The sequence below is a fragment of the Peromyscus maniculatus genome, chromosome 20 (assembly GCF_049852395.1).
Source record: "Peromyscus maniculatus bairdii isolate BWxNUB_F1_BW_parent chromosome 20, HU_Pman_BW_mat_3.1, whole genome shotgun sequence".
Taxonomy (NCBI): domain Eukaryota; kingdom Metazoa; phylum Chordata; class Mammalia; order Rodentia; family Cricetidae; genus Peromyscus; species Peromyscus maniculatus.
The window spans coordinates 26,451,971-26,471,463 of record NC_134871.1 but is presented as its reverse complement, the minus strand read 5'-3'; the positions used below and the strand labels follow the sequence as shown (position 1 = coordinate 26,471,463).

The following is a 19,493-nucleotide window of genomic DNA, read 5'->3' as shown; positions in this document are numbered from 1 at the left end:
AAATAAAACACTAGATAACCTCAAGAGAAGAAGACTATACAAGAATTTTAAGGTAGCAGAATAGCTTCCAAAATAATGTTAACAATAAACAATGATTAAGCTGGAGAGACAGCTCAGTGGTTAAGTATTTACTACTTCTGCAGACAGCTTGGGTTCGGTTACCAACATGGCAGTTCACACACGCCAGGAACTCTTCTAACTTCTTCAGCCCTGCACTCATGTAGTGCACATACATATACTCAGGCACACACACATGGACATAAAGTATTCAGGGGCTGGAGAGATGACTCCTTTCCGAACACTGGCTGCTCTTCCAGACGACCTGGGTTTCATTCCCAATACCCTCATGGTAGCTAACCAATGTAACTCCAGTCCCAAAGGAATCTGATGCCCTCTTCTGGCTGCCACAGAAACTGCACACATGTCCTATACTAGATTTACATGCAGGCAAAACACACACACACACAAATACAATAATTCTTCAGATATTACTGATAACAACAATGAAAACAATATAATAATATCTTTTTTGGGGTTTTTTTTTTTGAGACAGGGGTTCTCTGTGTTGATCTGGCGGTCCTGGAACTCACTCTGTAGACCAGGCTGGCCTCAAACTCAGAGATCCACCTGCCTCTGTCTCCCAAGTGCTGAGATTAAAGGCGTGCGCCACCACTGCCCATCCCAGTACTATTTTTTTTTATTTAAAAAAAATGCTTCCCTCCCCATTTTCATATATCAAGTATCACTAATGTATGACAACTATAGAGAAACAATTTAGTATCCAAATTTTAAACACCTAAAATTATTTCAGTGTCTACCACCATCTGAAATACAAATGTTTTAGGCAATGAATACTTTCCTTCGCTCTTCAGCTGCATAAGTGTGCTTGTTCATAAGCTGCTTCAACATTATGCATCTTCTATCAGTTAACAAAGAATTGGCATAGTGACTTTAAAAAAGGACGAGAGAAAAATTATTCTTTGTTGGAGAGGGGGAAAACTGCCTAAGTTTAGAAAATTCAGTTATTCTCCACTGGTAATCTCACACTTGCTGAACAGAAGTCAGGGTAAAGGCTTTCATTCAGCCAATGTATTCCCTATGTGAGCGTGAGTCTTTCCAAACAGGCTACAACTTTGTTCTGAAGAGGTAGCTGGACAAATGGAATGTAACATGCAACCAAACAGTCATTTAGAAACTCAACTTGACTTTGGCTGTTAGCCCAAGATGCTCAAGTTTTTTAGCTAAACCTCAACAATAAAATCAATAAAAGAGCATATGCCTGGTCAGTCAGACAGGCCTGCATTTGACAACCGTCACCTAGGTACCCTCAGGAGGACAAGTGATGATCCTCTAAAACTCTATTTCCTGAGTGGGGAAGATACAAATGAATAACTCTAATATAAAAGTACCCAAATTTATCACCACCTTACTCTGGGCCAAGCACTTGACAATTCAAGTTATCACAAGTAGTTTGCCTTCCTTAGAAGCGTCAGGAAACTGTATTTCTCAGTCTTCAGTGCCCTGCAGGTGATGGTGATTGTTGTTACTAGTGTTTATTGTTGTTTACCATGGAGTCGAGCTAATTGCTTTTAACAACTTTCCCACCTCAACCTCTGGAGTAGCTAACAGATACTAACACCAAGAGGTGGAAGGCAGGTGATCAGAGAACCTATGTGTATTAGGTGGTAAGGGCTGACTAGAAACCAAAGGATTTCTGTTTAATATCTAAGTGTTCAGGAAAAACCAGGACCTTCCATGCAAATATACGAGATCCTTCCAAAAGACAGGAAAGAAGAAAAAAAGACAAGGAGTACTAAGATATTTGCCTTGCATAGCCCTATCCTCAGGACTAGCCACACACACACACACACACACACACCTCTAAAATTGTGCATACATATATATCCCATTAAAGAACAATGGTGACTTCTAGCCCGGCGAGGAGCACAGGCCTTTAATCCTGTCAGTCGTATGAACTCATGGTTAGCCAAGATCAAGATCCAGGCCAACCAAGCTACACGGTGAAACCCTATCTCAAAGAGTGACGACTCCCAAGTACATTACACAAACAATTGCAAAAATATTTTGACTACCTGTGTTCAAATATGGCAAGTCAGTCCATTTAGTTCCTACTAGGTGCTAAGTATCTTTAACAACACTTAAGTAGAAAATAACATGGTACTCTCATTTTGCCAGATTAAAAAGGGCACCAAAATTTCAACAAACTGCGACAAATATTCAAAGTTAAATTCTAGCATTAGCTAGACAACAGTACAACGAACAATTCTTTATATTAATTCTAATATTCAGCTGAGGCATCTCCAGGACGAGATATTAAGGAAGCTATTTTAGTAAGGAATAGGCTGTGTTTCAACTTCTAAAATAATCCCGAGATTTAAAAAAATAATAATAATAATCTTACTGGGGCTCAAATGAGTACCCTGAGATAACATTTTTTTCTTTCTCAGAAAGACACCTTGCAATGGAATTAAAATTTTGTGCCATGGTCATATGAAATTTAAACTTACACTGTATACAGTAATTTAAAAAATTAAAAAGGGGGGCTTGTTTTTGTTTTGCATAATTTGGTTTAGTAAGTCCCAAGACTTAATACCAAATCCTTTCCCAAGAAATTGCATGTACCAAGAAAAGAACATCTGAAAATAAGGTCATCGCCATTTTCTAAATATTTACATTTTAATTCAATACAGGCTGCTCCATGTTAAAGAAGCTTAAGCAGGCAAATATGGAAATGGCTTGAATTACAAACAGAAGCGGTAGGATGTGCACTGGGACCGGTGAACAGCAAAACCGGAAGAAAAAAAAAGAACAAGTATATCGTCACACTACATACAATAAAACGGGTCAATGAATCCAGGTTAAAATAAGAAACAAACAAACAAACGAAAAAAGACAGCCAGGTGTACACACACACACACACACACACACACACACACGAACGTAGAATGTGGAAAGATCAAAATATTTTGAAAGCACCAGCCACGGAAAGGACGGCTTTCATGTTTGCCGTCTGCTATCATTTCACACCAACCTTTCTCGCCCACCTCCGGGTTTGAAAATTGCAGCGGCATTTAAAGGCCGTCCTTTCTAACCTTACCGACATCGCCAACGGCAAATCTTACACAAAGTAAACCACCAGCCATGTATTTCTACCTCCAAGGGGCCAATGAGCAAAAAATGAAACCTTTCTTTCTCCCATATATAGCCTTCACCATCCTCTTCCCTCTTTTATTCGCTGCCCTTGTCTCGGGATTAATGAACCCTGAACTACTTCTTCCCATTAATGGAAATGGAAAAAGAGGGAGAGCAACGGCAGAGTGGATCCCAGACCGTAGGAAAAGCTGGAAATTCAAAGTAGTGGCCTCGCTCCCGGGAAGGGGGAAGAGCCGGAGGTGGAGTCCCGGAAGACCCCGCTCCCACGCTACCCCAGGCCGCACGGCTCGCCGCGCGGGTGCCGAGTGTGTGCTCATCTCCCCGCCGCCCTCCCGGGCCCAGGGGCGGCCTTCGGGGGCGAAGTCCGCGGCGAGTGTGCGGCGAGGCCCGGAAAGCGTCCCGTTAGGGCCGATTTCACCCGTCAGGAATGCGCTCCGCCCCCGCCGCCTCCCCGCGGCGGCCGCCCTCGGCTCTCGCCCCGCTCCGGGCAGCGCCGCGCGCGGCCAGTCACCGCACCGCCGGGGCCGCGGACCCCGCGCCCCGGCCCGCGCCCCGGGGGCAGCCGCGCGCGTCTCCCGGCCCCGGTCCGCGGCCTGAGCGGCGCCTCGAGTCCCCGACCGTAGGGAGGCGCCCGGCCCCCGCGGCTGCGGCGCCCGCCGTACCTCAGCTCCTCAGGGCGGCGGCGGCGCGGGGCAGCGGGCGAGCAGGCCCATCCCGCGGAGGCAGAGGCCGGAGGGAGGACGGAGGTCGGCCCCTCAGCCCCGCCGCGGAACCTTCTCCGCTGGGGCAGGAGCTGCCGGTGCCAGCGTTGCGGGCGGCCGCTTTCCCGAACTCCCCTCGGGGACTCCAGCCGGACCGCCGCAGCCGGGGACCAGCGCCTCAACTGCCATTCTCCCCCGCCCTCGCCCCTGGCCCCGCCCCCGCCGCCCACTCCGGCCCCGCCCGGCCCGGCCCCGCCCAGCGCGCGCCCTGCGTCTTGGCGTCACGCCCCTCCCCCTCCCGGGCCAGCCCCGCTCCCCGCCCGCCCGCTGGCCCTGCCGCCGGCTGCTGCTGGCGCAGGACGCCCTGGACAGGAGGGCGGGCGACGCCCTTCTGCTAACCCCGACCACGTCTCTCTGAGTGACCGGTGGGGACGGCAGGAGCCACGCCCCGGGTGCAGCGCGTCCTGGGCTGGAGGACCCTGACCCGGCACTTGGCTGTCTGCTCTCCTCCTTTGTTTCTCACGGTTTCACCTGCCTGATTGGCAGCCCCGCTCCGGAGAGCCGGGCCAAGGCGGGGAGGCGGGTTTCTGCTGCTCTCCGTCCTCAAAGAAGTATTCCAGCCCTTGTCGATCTCTGGGAAATTCAACGTTACTTTAATCCAGCCCGTGTGTTCCATTCTCCGTTTCTTAATCAACCCCCTCTGAATTTCTCACCTATTCAAGATTTGCTATAGATTCTTAGTTGAATAAACAGATCCTTTGCCAGTCCCAATCCCATCCTCTCCTGGTTTATTTTGGGGGAGGATTTAGATCATTTCCTTAGAATACTAAGAAATGGATGTGATGGATGCCAAAATGTCCATTCACCATCTGTTACTTAATCTAAATATATCACTTTTGATCCTTATTTCAGTGTGTCTAAATTAAAAACTAACCGAGGAGCCGTATCTTTTCAAACCCCACTTGGCATCTTTGGTAACCCAGTAAATTTTTCCCAGTTAGAAACAGGCTGGGCAGTTTAAGGTTCAGTATTTTTGACCACACATCTTAAAGGAAGTAATTTCGGGTATGATTTTCATTTGTTGGAAGTTGAGAGCCATTATGTGTTCACCTTTAAATGCTACCTGAAGACTGCATGCAATATACGATAATCTACAGGACACTTTAAGCCTACGAACAATGCAAGAATAGCTTTACAGTATAGATTGGGCAATGGCTGGGAAGGAGTTTTGAGTTGTGCAAAATACCAATGGTCTTGCACTCTGTATAGCCGTCATGGTTCTCAGAGATTCAGTTTCTTCTTCTGTCTTCCGAGAAATTGGAAGGATGTGTATTCCTCACTAGGCCAATATTCATCTATTAAGAAAGAGATACATCTGTTGGACATCTCACTTTTATCTATAAAGGCACCTTGTGCTGAACAGTTTTATGTCAATTTGACACAAGCTAGTCATTTGAAAGGCAAGATCCCCAAGTAAGAAAATGCCTCCCCATAAGATCAGGGCTGGCCGGGGGGTGATGGCGCACGCCTTTAATCCCAGCACTCGGGAGGCAGAGCCAGGCGGATCTCTGTGAGTTCGAGGCCAGCCTGGGCTACCAAGTGAGTCCCAGGAAAGGCGCAAAGCTACACAGAGAAACCCTGTCTCGAAAAATCAAAAAAGATCAGGGCTATAGACAAGGCTGTAAGGCATTTTCTTAATTAGTAATTGATGGTGGAGGCCCCAGTGCATTGTGGGTGGTTCTATTCTTGGGCCGTGGTCCTGGGTTCTATAAGAGAGCAGGCTGAGCAAGCCAGGAGGAGCAAGCCAGGAAGCAGCACCCCTCTATGGCCTCTGCATCAGCTCCTGCCTCCAGGTTCCTGTCCTGTTTGAGTTCCTGTCCTGAAGTTCTTCATTAATGAATAGTGATTGGAAGTGTAAACCAAGTAAGTCCTTTCCTCCCCCAACTTGTTTGTGGTCATGTTTTTGTTGTTGTTGCAGCAATAGAAACGGTAACTAAGACATACCTGTAGCTCAGGTCTGTCTGAGATGGGATAGGGATTTATCTAAAACAAACAAAATTTACTTCTTCCATTCAACCATGGCCATGCCAGAAATCTAGGGTTCTTCCCAGACGCTCTTCCTTCCTCCACTTTCAGTAAGTCTTATTTACTGTGCCCTCTAAACAGCTCTCTGCTCTCTCTCTCGGATGTAGACCCAAGGGCAATCACTTCAAGTTTGGCTGCCGCCCACCAGTGGAACCTGTGATGTCTAGGCTGCACCCTAGTGAAGGTGGTTCTGGGTAGCTGTCTGTCTGTTAAACTCCAGATGATACAATGTACATTGGAAACGGAAAGCCAGTGCCACACCTCACCATCCCCTCGGGTTCCCAGGTGTATTTTGCGGCACTCTCCTAATTTCCCATTGTGATCCATTCGGCGTTGGTTCTAGACGTAGTTTGCTGTGTGCTGAACTTAGAGATGTTTGCCCCCAGGGTACAGCAGTGGAGCAGACAGTCAATGTGTTTGTTCTAACAGAACTTACATGGGAGGGTGCGGCAGGAAGGATAAGGAATGAATTTCCCAGAGTGAGATGGTTTTAGTGGGAATGCCCCCGAAGGCTCATACGTCAGAATACGTGTCCCCAGTTGGAGGAACTGTTTGGGAAGGATTAAGAGATATGGCCTTGCTGGAGGAGTCCTGGGCCGGGCTTTGAGCTTTCAAAAGCCTCCCACCATCTCCAGTAGTTCTCTCTTTACCTGGTGATTGGGATCAAGATGTGGTAGTCAGCTGTTCCTGCCACCACCCCTTACTCTACCATCATGGACTATAACCCTCTGAAACCATACACCCAATTGATTTAAATCCTTAAGAGAAACTAGGAGAAAAAAATCCTGTTTTCTTTTGTAAATCGCCTTGCTCGTGGCGTTTTGTCCTCATGGCAATAAGACCATAACTAGGACACAAAGTAACAGAATAAAAAGTATCAAGCCCAATACTGTGTTTTGTTCTCTCAAACTAAACTCAACTCTTCTGCTGTTGGAATGGAGCTGGGTTCTGCAAGGCAAGAAGGAAAGGACATGGAGGATGCTTGAGGACCAGCAGGTGGGAGGTCCTGGCAAGAAAAACCTGTCCAGGTTCAAGGCAATAGTGAGTGAGAGGAAGGGCTTAGATGGGAGAGGTAGGGACTCTGGAGCCAGATGATTGAATGCCTTGAAGGATGTGGTAAGGGGATGCTAAATGATTAGTGTGCATCAATACATTTTGTAAAAGTAAAGAGCATCTGTTTGGATTTGAAACCTATCTCTGGCTGTTCTATGGATCAAACTATGGCAACCAACACTAGAACCAGGAAGACTAGTTAAAGACCGTCGAAGGGATCCAATAAAGAAGCCACAGTTCTAAGGAGGCTGAGACTGTGGGAACAGAAATGGATGGTTTGCATATTTGTCTTGGGGTATAATTGGTAAGGCCTGTGTGGAATGCAATAAAAACGGGGAATGAGAGAGAAGAGTGGGATTAAATAATAGCTACTCCTTATTGGGTACATCCTACATGACAAGCCCTGCCCTGTTTTATTAGCATTAAGCCATTTAATTATCACAAGGCCCCAAAGATAGGTGTTGATATTAACAACAGATTAACAAACGAGAGTCTGAGGCTCGAGATTAAGTAATTCGGTCAGTTCCGTAACTGGTAGTAACAGGGCTGAGGTGTAGCCCATCGGGCCGTCTGGCTCCAGAGCTAGCTCCGTCTGCCACACACCAATCCCAAGCCCCTTCACCAGAATCACAGTCTAGGTGACATTTTCCTCAGCTAATTCCTGAAGTAGCTCCTGCCTCCCTTCTTCTCTGCCTTCTGTCTCCTTCCTACCCTCACTTTCTTTGTAGGGCCACCTAACATTGTACGTGTCACTCTGTCTATAATTCTCCCTCCCCTCTCCTCTGCCTAGCTCACCTCCCAGTCTCCACTGGGCCTCACTGTGTAAGTTAAGCCTATCTGGTTACACAGCAACCCTGTGCTTATCTCTGATTTTCCACAGAAGGTACTACGTTATGACTTCTCTGATTTTCCACAGAAGGCTCTACGTTATTATCTCTCAGGTCTTCACACTACACTTCGGTGCCAGGCACCAGGGAAAGAAGAAGGAAGGGGAGAAGCTTAGCTGCGGACATGAGACACACCCAGAGAGACACCAAAGCCTCATCTCATCCCTGCCCTCCAGCCATTGTAAACTTGGCAGAGAAATGACACACAGAAAATCACTCCAGCAAGGCGTGGGAGCACACACCTTTAATCCTAGCACTCTGGAGGCCAAGGCAGGTGGATTCGGTGAGTTTGAGGCCGGCCTGATCTACAGCAAGAGGCCCTGTCTCTAGTGAAAACACAACAAAGAAACCTGGTGTGGTGGCGAACTGCTATCCGGCAGTGGGGAGGCTGAAGCTGAGGTGGGAGGATTGTGCGTTTGAGACCAGCCTAGGCTGTGTAGCAAGTTCAAGCCCATCCTGGGCTGTATAATAAGACCCTATCTCAAAAGCAAAGTAATTAGCTCATTTAAAGGTACAGTTTAATACTAAGGCCAAAAATATGATTTAAGAACATTATAGAAACATTAATTCTGCCTAAGGTTACTAGAGGCCAAGAAGCTTGATTTTAGCTGAGGATGACCTTGAACTTCTGACTCTGTCTCCTTGCTGTGGGATTATAGGCATGGACTAGTCTTATGCTGGAGATTGAACTCAGGACCTTTTACATCTCATGTAAGCACTTTACCAAATGAGCCACATCCCCAGCCTCAAGAAGCTTGGTCTTAGGGTTGTTTCCTGGGGCAGGGGGGTGGGAAATTCACTTCAGGAATGGCAGACAACTCAGGCCTGATTCTCCATTGGCATTAACAGGACGGTTGTCTTGGGCCTTTGCTTTCCAGAAAGACGTGGAGACTCTTGGTTAGCACAACTGATCACTGCCACGCGCCTCTTCACACTTGCTGTGTTTCCACCTAGCTGCTTTCCAGGGTGACTCAACGGTCTTCCCATCAGAGCCTAGACATTTCTTCTTATCCAGTTCCCTCCTTGTTCTTATCTGTGAAATTGCAGAGTTTCCAGTCTAGCTGTGGGACCCTGGGAAAGTTGGGAAATTTCTGTAAGTCACAGTGCCAAGACCAGTGTCAACCTGTAAAGGTTGTGGCATAAATTACTGGAGAGGTGCCATGGATACCGACCACGCTGCTAGTGGCCGGTGTATGTGCATCAATCACAGTGACTCTGCTTAATGTGCCCAGCTATAAACCGGGCACAGAAATACCTACCCTACTGGGCCGTTCTCAGGACTAAATGAGAATGGATCAAGGCTAGGCACACAGTACACCATTAGTAAGTGTTAGCTACAGTTACCAGGTCTGGGGAAACTCACCAGGATAGGGATATTCCAAATAGGAGTTTTAAAAATAGAGTCTCCGTGTCCCTGCTTGAGCTGTTCTCTTGTTAGGATCATACAGGGAGCCTGGCAAGGAGAAGCCTTTTCTTTCCCAAATGGAGAGCAGGTCCCTTGATAGAAAAGTCCTTCCGGTAGCCGAAGGCTGAGCTGCTCAGATTTCCCCTCCCCTGTCCCTCATGGCCCACCTTCATCACAGGACTCGTTTGTAAGGCTGGCCCTAGGTTCTCCTTCCTGCTGGCGTGGGAGTGGGAACTCCATGAAGGGCTACTTCAACAATATTTAGGGCGGCACTTCTCAAGGAGAAGGGTTAGCATCACCTGGGCGAGCTTATTAAAATTCATCCCTGGGTCTATCTCAGAACAACAGAGTCACGACTGATGGGGCCGGAGTCCTGGGATCTAGTATTTAAGAAGCTCTCTGGGTAATTCATCCCACATGTCTGGAAACCACAGCCTCAGAGCTTCGTTATGGCAACGCTCAATTTCAGGAAGTTGTCTTACAATCGATTTCTCATTGGGCCTTTCTTTCACAGAGTGCCGGGGGAGAAGGGTTCCTTTTCATGGGACCCACTGCATGCAGTCTCTTTATGGCCCTGTACTTGTTGTTCAGACACTCACATTTTCTTGATGGAGACTAGATTTTCAGGTCACGGCTCCCAATTTCTTATCCCATCTTTCTTAATTACTTTCCCTGTTTGATGATAGGCAAGCTCACCCTGTGTTGGTGACCTCGAAGTAGAGCAGGTTAGACTTACCCGATGCTGGATGGGATGAGTTTGGCTCATTAGGTTCATAGCAGTGTTGCTGTGGGGGAAGCATGCATGCCTGGGCTTGATGAGCAGTGACTGAGAGTGACCATGTGTCCCAGTTTGCTCAGGACAGCCAAGGATTATGCCTGTTGCGGAAGCTCTCTTGAACATTGCTGTGGGACGGCATGCCAAGGGACTGAGTGACCATGTGTCCCAGTTTGCTCAGGACATGCTCAGGACATGTTGCAGAGGCTTGCTAGTTAACAATATGTTCTTTCGTTTTCACAGAGTCCTGGATTGGACAATAGGAGAATCTCACAATCATCTTGGTAATGAGTGTCACTTTGAGCTGGCAGTGCCAATGCCTGAGCCCTGGGCTGTGCCTGGACCATCCTGTCCCTGCCCTCTCCAGCTCCCAGTCTCCTGCTGTGGCTCCTTCCTCTCAGATGCCCTTAGTGAATCCACTTTGGCTTGGGAGTGTTTTGTTTTTTTTCACGTTGGTATATGATTTTATGCCTACATGAAGCTTGTGTAAGAAATGGTGATGGAATTTGTTGTTATATTTCACCTCTCTGACAATGTCTGAAAAATATTTTTCTTTGTTTTTAACACCTGTCATGGTCATTTCCCTTGTTTATAATTATGTGTTTTCCTCTTGTGGAACTGACACTTTGTCCCTTGGCTTAGAGAAAGCCTAGATCCATGTGCATGGTCTCCTTTCAGCCCGTGTACAGATGTGACAGGACAGTCATTGTGTGCTTAGCACACTTCCACAGTAAGTCCTCTGTTCCCATTTCTTCCCCAACTTGAGATGATTTGGGCTGAATTATTTGCATCTGTAATTCACCTGCTATCGTTTTTTGAACCAAGAGCGATATCTTTTTGTGTGTATACATGCCGACAAACCAGTACTGTCAGTTGTATAAGCAAACAGGATTATATTCCAATGCAGAGAAGCATAAAGTCCTCACTTACAAAATATAATCTTAACAGATGGGTAGCCCTCCAGCGTTGGCTTTAGCCCTCCAGCGTTGGCTTTAGCCTCCAGCGTTGGCTTTAGCATTCAGCTGCAGTACTGTCTAGAGAGTGGAAATATTCCGAACAAAAGCAAAGAAGCAGGGGTGGACTGGCGTTCAGACAGGAACATTTTCAGATATGACCCAGAACCCTGATACAAAGTACTGTGATCAGGGCACTCCGTCCTGGGCTTGCATAGCCCGGGTACACAGCATTCGGTGTTCTCAGTGCGATGCTGTGCTGTTGGAAGAAAAGGAGAGGAAAGGCATGGCTGGAGAATTCTGATGTGAGAATGCAGTCCACACAATATCAACCATCATATGACATGTAACAGCCCTGGGAGACTGGTCTTCCCACTGCCCCCCGATAATGCTGTGGGGGTCGTGGGACTGGTACCCTGGGCTGTGAGGCTAATGGAAAGCTGAATAAAGAAGTTTATTGTGACCAGGCTAGTGGCACATGCCTTTAATTGAAGCACATGGGAAGCAGAGGTAGGCTGATCTACATGAGCTTAAGGCCAACCTGTCTACATAGGAGTTTCAGGCCAGCTAGGCCTGTATAGTGAGACCTGTCTCAAAGCAAAACAAAACAAAAGACCCATGCGCAGTTAGATTCTTAGAGCCTTTTCAGCCAAAGGGATGAAATTGTTAATATTGGGGGATGGATGACCTTACATTATGGTCCCTTAGGTTCATTCCTTCATCTTTATAATGACAGTGATGATCTACCTTCTTCATAGTCTCTGTGAAGTTTAGGTAAACTAATAGTACTAACACTAAGTATTAAGCATAATGCCTGAAATTTAGGAATAGCTGAGAGGCTGTCGCTGTTAGCAACAGTGTTATTTTAAAATGAGTGGTTAGTAGATCTAGTGGCCTTCATTTGAACATAGTGTGTCACAGGAAGTTTTTATAGAAGAAAGAAAACTTTATTCCTCCCAGTAATATCTTTTCTGAAGTGCTATCTCTGTTTTTTAATTTCCTTTCAAATCCTGTTCAACATTTTTGTGGGGATCTCAACAGTAGGAGGATAGAAGATATTTGAAGAAGGAGAAAGCAGTGGAGGAAGTCTCCAAAGCACAGAATAGCTACTGCTGGGCTGGACAGACGGATTTTTCAATGTCCATCCCCACGCACATCCATTCTGTTCAGTAGAACTGTCGCTTTAGCTGTCTATAGACTAGCCAGGAAACTCACTTGCAATTACCAAAAACAATTCTGTTTCTAGTATCGTTCCAACTTTTAAAATCCCATCTACTTTTGCCAGGGGAATCCCATTAAAAATGTGTTAGAGGAAGGCATACTTAAATAGTTATTTCCTAGTCAATGTGGTCAGAAATCCAAAGGGCTAATCGAAGGTCTAAGGGATGTAAAAAGATAGCAAGAGGTAGCATGTAAGACCTTGAGTACATTGGCTGATAGATATTTGGAGCTAGAGGTCAGGGTGGTGAGATTTAGCACCCTTTGTTAATTGACAAAATTCATATTTGAGAATTTTCAAAGAACACCACAAGTTTGGAGCAGAATTGACTTTGCCAACCCAGCATTCCTATCAGCAATCAAAGAAAATAAGATTCTCAAATGGTTAGACAGTGCTTCCCGGGAAAGAAGTAGCTAAAGTCAATTTCAAATTGTTTCCAGGACTTTAATATCCTGCGATAAAAAGCAACACTTTGTACAATGTATCCCAAGGACAGGAAGGGAGATGGAACCCAGAGCTGCAATGTTTCCACGGCTTTGTTCAAATCAAAACCTCCCCACAGAAGCTGAAAATGCTGTAGATGTTGCTGGTCAGAGGAGGGTGCTCGGCCCAGGTTCCGTGTCATGTTGGGTCCATGTATTACACGACCTCCTTGAGTTACCTTTCCTGTGGTCAGTGTCGAGTACAAGAGGAGTCATTCCGTAGCAAGCGTCTTGGGATTCCGAAACTGCGCTGTCTGTTTTCAAATGTGTGGATTTAGATGCATGGATGGAGTAAGTATTTGTAATATTCATGTTCATGCACATACATATCCATGTATTATACATATACAGAATTCTGAATAGCTCATAATTTTAATAGTCTTAAAACATTTCCTTAATTTCTTCTTCCTTCTTTCTCTCCTCCCTTTCTAATTCATTTAACTAGAAAGATCAGGCTACGAGAGAAAATAAACCAGATACAGTCCATGTTTGAACATTCACATAATTCATAATGAAAACTGGAGTTGGGTGCTTGGCCTGCTGCTAATCTGTCTACTGCAAACCCAAAGCTCTTAGAGCAACTGTAATTTTATGACTTGTTGACCTACTTCTAGCCCGGACTCCATCCCCCCGCTGTTCACAGTCTCCCTCGTTCCTTTTTCATCCTACTCTGTTAGTCATGACAATTACCATCCGAACATTGCCTTTTCTGTTCTTGCTCCTAAGCTTCAGGAAAATGATGATTTAATTCTCTTTCGATGTATGCCACTGCCACTGAACCTCAGAGAAGCAGCCCCATTATTCATTTCTTGTTTCCAGAACACAGTTCCTACCATAGCTAGTCAGAATACCTCCCACGTATCTGTCTTTAAAACCTACACGCTATTCAACAAGTTCTAGTTGAGAATCAATAACATTCTATGCACTGTGTTAGGCAGCATGCATTACAAAAGAGAACAAAACGTATCCAAGCCCTGCCTTGCTATCTAGCTTTCTGTTACTCTAACAAAATGCCAGCAACAATCAACTTATAAAGAGGAAAGGTGTATTTTGGCTGACAGTTTTGGAGGGTCTCCAAAACTTGATTGATTGATTTTGTTGCTTTGGACACACAGCAAGGCAGTGCATCGTGGAAGGATCATGTGGTAGAGCATGATGGCTCGCTCACTTTATGGCCAAGAAGGAAACAGAAAGGAAGATACAATATGAAGGGGCCAAAGTCTCACCACCTCCTTTGCAACGCAACCCCTCCCTCCAAGCCCCACATCTCAAAGATCCTACCCGTTTCCAACAGCACCATCCTGGGGCCAAGCCTTTGACACGGGACCTTGGGAACCTTTATCCACATCAGAGCACTGCTCTCACGGATCTTAGAGTCTAGTGAGGGAAACGGAGGGAGCCCTCAACTTCTGGTTGACTGAGGTGATGACTTAGTGATGGAGAAGCATCCATCACCTCATCCACCCTCTCACCACGCTGCGTCCCTGTCTCCCTTCAGAAGTGCTCTCCTCCCTCCTGTTTCAGAAAAGCTGGTCTTATTTTCTCCTCATCAGTTCTTGAATTCATTCCCTCCTCTCTATTCTTATTCCGTATGGTTCTCAGTTTTATTATTCTGAAGTAACTGATACTTTATTTTTACCCTCAAAACAGTCTGCAAGGTACACAAATGGTACCGTCTTCCATCAAAGAAATCCTGAGTATACTGGGTAGCATTTTCAAGTTTTGTTTTGGCAGTTGCTTTGAGGATCATTTCATCCTTTTATCCCTTTGAAACTTGTGTCTAAGCCCAAATGATCAGGGTGGGAGCCAACAGACTGGTGTCCTTGGATCTGGATTACACATTCTTCTGAATGGTTTCTCAGAAATTGTATCAGCTTTGCTTCTCTTGAAGTGATGTTATTTGGATTGTCTTCTAGGTACTTTCTGCTAGGCTGGGAAAAGTCCCACACGTCCAGGTTTGCTTTCTGTTACTCATCTCAGCCTAGCTACAAAATGTAAAGAAAAGCTGCTTTCCTCTTGTGATCTATTAAAATTGTGCCAATAAGGAAGAGAGTTTTAGGATCTGGGAATCTTTATAAAATACCCACTAGATCTCACTTTATTATGGTCATAAGCTGGGGAACCTGGACAAGTTGGCCCAGTGCTATTAGTGTCCTTTTTTGTCTTTTCAAATGAGTATTAGACAGTCCTCCTGGGAAACACATGGTTCCTCTTTTTAAACTAATACAAAAAGGGCACGTAAGTGTGGAGGCTCCAGGAGAGCCTGGGTTCTTCTGCTCTTCTACTGCTCTTCAAGATACATTTTCCTTCAGAGACTCAGCAAGGCACCAACATATCACTGTCTGAGCTGTTGACATAATCTGACATTGGGTGGTTGTCGGAATTTCTGAAGAAATCCATCCTGGCAAACAGGCAGGCATTACAAGCAGTTGAGGTCTCTCCTGTGCCAAGGGAGAGTCTGGATGCCCGTTCTGTGGTAAGAGAGGCTGTCTCTGCTCTTAAGAGAGGTGGGGTAGGAGGGTAGTTGGTATCTGTCCCAGGCACAGTGCCACCCCTTAGACACAGGAGTGGCTTTGTTTTGACCTCACTTTCTGTCATGTGTCAAATATCCCAGTTGTATAGTCTCAACCTGGATCATAAGTGGACTTTCCTAGAGCCTCAAAGTACTTAGAATTTCTTTTTCTTTGTTTTCTTCCAAAATCTTTATTTTATTTATTTATTTATTTATTTATTTATTTATTTATTTATTTATTTATTTATTTTTGGCTTTTTGAGACAGGGTTTCTCGGTGTAACACTCCTGCCTGTCCTGGAACTCACTGTGTAGACCAGACTGGCCTCGAACTCACAGAGATCTGCCTGCCTCTGCCTCTGCCTCTCAAGTGCTGGGTCTAAAGGTGTATGTGCCACCACCGCCCAGCTCTTTAATACTTTCTTGATGGTGTGGTGGTACATGTCCGCAATCACAGGAGGATGAGGCTTTTTTTTTTCCAGATTTATTTATTTATTATTTATTTTTCAGATTTTTTTTTATTTTTATTGTGTAGATGTGTGTATGTCTGTGTATAGATAGGTAAGGTCCAAAAGTGCAGGTGCCCTCAGAGGTCAGAAGAGGTCAGATTCCCTGGAGTTGACATCATAGGTAGCTATGAGATGTCTGCCATGGATGCTGGGAACTAATTTAGGTTCTCTGCAAGAATACTACACACTCTTAGCCACTGAGCCATCTCTCTAGCTGTTGGGAGTTTTTGGTGTGGAAGCAGGCTCACGTGAATAGGAGGGTGTTGTTGGGGCTGATATAGCAAACTTGTCAGGGACAGATGACAGTGGAAATCAGGAAGTAGAAGGGACAGTGGATTTTAGTTACTTTAATGTGTTTCTACATGTGAAGGTCCACTGCAGTGCTCTTGGAACGGTGGGTAGGAAAGAGCTTAGAGATATTGGCATTAGCATTTCAAGATGGCAGGCGGCTACGCCAGTCTTAGACCAGGGAGGGTCTTTGAATCTCTGGAAGCAAGTCACAACCCCTTAAAAGTAGTTTTCTATGAAACAGGTGAGGGGGTCACAGGAAATCAGGACTTCCCGATGATGCAGTGGTAGGACAGAGGGTCCAGTTAGGAGCTAGGGATGTATGTGCAAATCTATGGATCTCAGTTTGGAGTGGAAGCTCACCAGAAAGTTTGGCTACATCACCATGATTTTAGAGCTCTTCCTTAATGCAGGTCAGTGTGACTAACTCCAGATCCTCCAGAGCTGCTCCAGATACTGTCTTACAGCGGCCACAGGAGAGAGGCAGAACAGTTCATAGGTACCAGAGTGTCTGTCTGTCCAGAAGAGCTGGCACTAACCAAAACTAGGAGCAAAGGTTGACAGTGACTAACTGAAACAACCAGTCAAAGCTCAGATACACACTCGAGCACACGTGCACACAGACACACACTCACAGACACACAGACACAGACATACAGACACACTCACAGACACACACTCACAGACACACACTCACAGACACACTCACAGACACACACACAGACACACAGACACAGACACACACTCACAGACACACACTCACAGACACACACACAGACACACACTCACAGACACACACTCACAGATACACAGACACATACTCACAGACACACAGACACACACAGACACACACTCACAGACACAAAGATACAGACACACACTCACAGACACAAAGATACAGACACAGACACACACTCACAGACACAAAGATACAGACACAGACACACAGGCACACAGGCACAGACAGACAGGCAGGCAGACAAACAGACACACACACCCCTGGCTAGTGAGGCTACAACACACAATCAAGACATTAGCAAGGTAGCCACCATATTTTTTTGGGGAACCAGACATCAGAGATGGTCACTAGTGCTAAGGGGTCACTAGAGCTAAGGGGTCACAGAGCTAAGGGGTCACAGTGCTAAGGGGTCACTAGAGCTAAGGGGTCACAGTGCTAAGGGGTCACAGTGCTAAGGGGTCACAGAGCTAAGGGGTCACAGTGCTAAGGGGTCACAGTGCTAAGGGGTCACAGTGCTAAGGGGTCACTAGAGCTAAGGGGTCACTAGAGCTAAGGGGTCACTAGAGCTAAGGGGTCACTAGAGCTAAGGGGTCACTAGAGCTAAGGGGTCACAGTGCTAAGGGGTCACTAGAGCTAAGGGGTCACAGTGCTAAGGGGTCACAGTGCTAAGGGGTCACTAGAGCTAAGGGGTCACTAGAGCTAAGGGGTCACAGTGCTAAGGGGTCACTAGAGCTAAGGGGTCACAGAGCTAAGGGGTCACTAGTGCTAAGGGGTCACTAGAGCTAAGGGGTCACAGTGCTAAGGGGTCACTAGAGCTAAGGGGTCACAGTGCTAAGGGGTCACTAGAGCTAAGGGGTCACAGAGCTAAGGGGTCACAGAGCTAAGGGGGCACAAAAGTTTCTGTTTACAGCAAGGTGCAAAGACGTCCTGCTTATAAAGTCAGATTTTGGCGGGGCAAGTGACTAGATGAAAACCAAAAGAAACAAGGAAAGATTTGAAAGGAAAAGTAGAAAGTCCCATTTGGGTCCAAACACACTATTTTCGTAGTTACAAAAGGCCTGACTTGGCAGTCATTCATAAGAAATAGGGCCTGCGATTTGGTGGCTCATAAGCTCACAAATGAGTGACCCGTGACACAGTATCAAAGAAGCAGGCCATGAAGTCTTAAACTGTGTTAGCAAAGCATGGTGTCCAGATGAGCTGAGTCAGCGGTGCGCAGGCTTCCTTTCAAACAGATTTGAAAGATGGACATAAACCAGGCGCATGCCTGTAATCTTAGCTCTTTTGAGGGGCTCAGCTCAGAGAATTGTGAGTGCAGGGCCATCCTCTGCTACATAGTGAGCCCCAGGCTAGCCTTGGCTAGAGAGTGAGACCCTGTCTCCCCACAAAACAAGAGAGGAACTGGGTAGATGTTCCGGTGGGTAAAAGCACTTGCTGTCCAGGCAGGAGGACATGCCTGAGTTCGAATCCCCAGGACACACACGACCGTAACCCCAGGGGGCAGAGACAGGATGGTCACTGCGGCCAAGCTGCAGGCTCACTAAGATGCCCTGTCTCAAAGGAGCAAGGCCAAGAGCGGAAGAGCAGGACACCGGATGTCCTTCTCTGGCCTCTGCATGTGCCCAGATGGTATACACCATCGTCTCCACCCCGCCCACACACGGGGGTTGGGGGCATGAATCTTGAGAAAGATAAATAGGTCATAGAAAAATGTAGCAACTATGTCACCAGATACGTGGTCAAAGAACTGGTTGTGCTTGGCCGAGAGGGAAAAGACCGGGGCAGAAATAAACGATCTTGCTGCACAAAGGATCGTGTGATGAGAGAGGATTTATAGTTATCCCGAGGGCGAGCTGAGACCTAGACTTGAGCTCAATGAAAAGCAGGCCTTTTAGAGAATCAGACCTGAATGACAGCACAATATCCCTACACCCACGAGTCAGTTTAGAGAGGCTTTGTAAGGAACCCCAATTGTGTGGGACTTGGGAGCCCTGGGGAGGTGGACTAGGCGAGGTGGAGACTTGGGTCAGATGGCCTGCAAAGTAGAATGACTCCGTCAAACAGTGCTCCTCCTGCTCCTCGTCTCCGGTCTCTCCAACTTCTCTGCCACTTGAACCTTTCTCCCTCCAAAGATTTGTTTGTTTGTTTGTTTGAGATGGGATCTCACTGTGTAGCCCTCGCTGGTCTGGAACTCGCTCTGTAGCCCAGGCTGGCCTGAAACTCACAGAGATCCGCCACGCTCTGCCTCCTGAGTGCTGGGGTTAAAGGTGGGAGGCTTCGTGCCTGGACTTCTCTGCTCTTAAGGGAACAACCAGCATTTGATCCTTTTGTTTTTGCTCATCATAGACGGTTAATGTTTTTACCTGCTCAGCATCTTGGTATTTAGAAATAGGATCTTGGGCCAGCGAGAGGGCTCAGTTGTTACAGGGGCTTGCTACCAAGCCTGTCAACCTGAGTCCAATACCTGGAACACACATGACAGGAGCGAACTGACTCTCCCAAGTTGTTCTCTGACTTCCACAAGAGTGCCGTGGCACACACACACCCATACAATAAACAAATGTAAAACAACAAAAATAACGAGGACCCTGATTCTTTGGAGAAATCACCATCACCCTTTCTATTTTGGCCTTTAGATTAAATTTGTCACACAGAGGAATGAACATGTATCACTTTCTGGCTTCCACGTGCTTCTTCACACATTGGTTATTC

At 46.5% G+C, this 19,493-nt stretch overlaps 1 protein-coding gene across 3 annotated transcripts in view; it reads right to left on the bottom strand.

Moving 5' to 3' along the window:
• Rnf19a (ring finger protein 19A, RBR E3 ubiquitin protein ligase) overlaps positions 1–4,108 on the bottom strand; it is a 44,746-nt gene extending 40,638 nt beyond the window's left edge. The window contains exon 1 of one of the 3 annotated variants that reach the window (XM_076555913.1): positions 3,837–4,108. The gene's annotated coding sequence lies outside the window, so the exon portion shown is untranslated. Of the gene's footprint in view, positions 1–3,351; positions 3,660–3,836 lie in introns of those variants that run through there. The other 2 variants (XM_076555914.1, XM_076555915.1) reach the window with 2 other exon arrangements.
• Positions 4,109–19,493: the final 15,385 nt, after the last annotated feature.